We start from the raw sequence: 1,421 nt of genomic DNA, 5'->3' as shown, positions 1-1,421 counted from the left end.
TTTTTTTTGGCACTAAAATGAATCCTAAAACCAACATCTTTAATTTGCATCTCTCATAAAATGTAGAAAACTATAAATAAAAATAAAATAAAATAAAAGAAGATTGGATAGGTTATTTGCATTCAAATATGTTCTATCGTCGACAAAGGGAGAGAATGATTTTGTTCTACAGTAGATTGTAGGCCAAATGGATGAAATAAATAAAAATAATAATAATATGAGGAATGCTAATGTCCAATACCTCATGGGGGCGTTAGTATTGTCCAACAATTTTTTTTTAAATAATATCCTTTTTTATTTTATCTTTTAATGAAAAATACAAGAATATGTTAGTCTTTTACATAATAAATGTATTTATTATATTGGTATTGATTGTCAAAGCATTTACAAATACATATATATATATATATAATTCAAAATACTTAAATGCTCTTAATAATAAATAAGCATTTATTGTATAAAAGACCAATGCACCATTGTCTTTTTTTTTACTAAAAGACAAAATGATGAGGAGTATTATTGAAAAAAAAAAGAGTGTTGGACAATACTAACGTCCCAATGAAGTATTAGATGCTAGCATTCCCCATGATAATAATAATAATAATAATAATAATGTTTAAGGACATGTTGTTTTCTGATACTTTCCTCTTTTTATAGCTGAAAAGATTAAAAAATGAGAGAAAGAATAAAATAAAATAGATTTTATTAAAAAATTAACACAAACACGTTCTTTAATATTGATCTATATTTTATTTGTTTAAATATATCTCAATTTATTTTTCTTTATTTAATCTTTTATTAAAATTACTTTTAGATTTTCTCAAATTTATATATTCTAATATATTTTCTCATCGACCCACTCAATCATAGTGCACATTATATAAAAATTTCTTATTTTCCTTTGAAGTTGTCACTTTCCTTATGATAAAATGAGTGGGGTATTGTATGTACTAAGTGATTTAGGCGAGATATGGTGTTCGGAGAGGCTAATGCCTTGCCCTGGCTAGTTGGACCTACGATCCTGAACACCTATCATAAAAACAGGTCATGAACCCCTATCATGAAAACAAAGAGAAAAAAAGGAACGGGACACATAATCATTTGTAATGTTAGATTTAATAATTGAGGAGTGATATTTTGATTCTCCCCTCACACATATTTCCCCTTTACTCTTTTGATGTGGCATGTGATAGAATCGTAGATTTTCTTTCATCGGGATGCACAACAACACATCTCCATAAACATGTGTAGTTGTGTATCTCAAGGAAGAAAATCCATGGTTCTATCACATGTCATGTTAGGAGAGTATGTAAGAGGGGAGAGTTGGGAAATCATTATTCTTAATAATTTTGTTTGTCTCTTACAATATGCAACCTCAACGTTTGGTATGATGTCTTGATCCGAAAATGTCACACAAACAT

The sequence above is a fragment of the Akebia trifoliata genome, chromosome 8 (assembly GCF_017979445.1).
Source record: "Akebia trifoliata isolate Shusen 1 chromosome 8, ASM1797944v1, whole genome shotgun sequence".
NCBI classification, from domain to species: Eukaryota; Viridiplantae; Streptophyta; class Magnoliopsida; order Ranunculales; family Lardizabalaceae; genus Akebia; species Akebia trifoliata.
The sequence above is the reverse complement of the archived record's forward strand: the minus strand, read 5'-3'. Positions refer to the sequence as shown.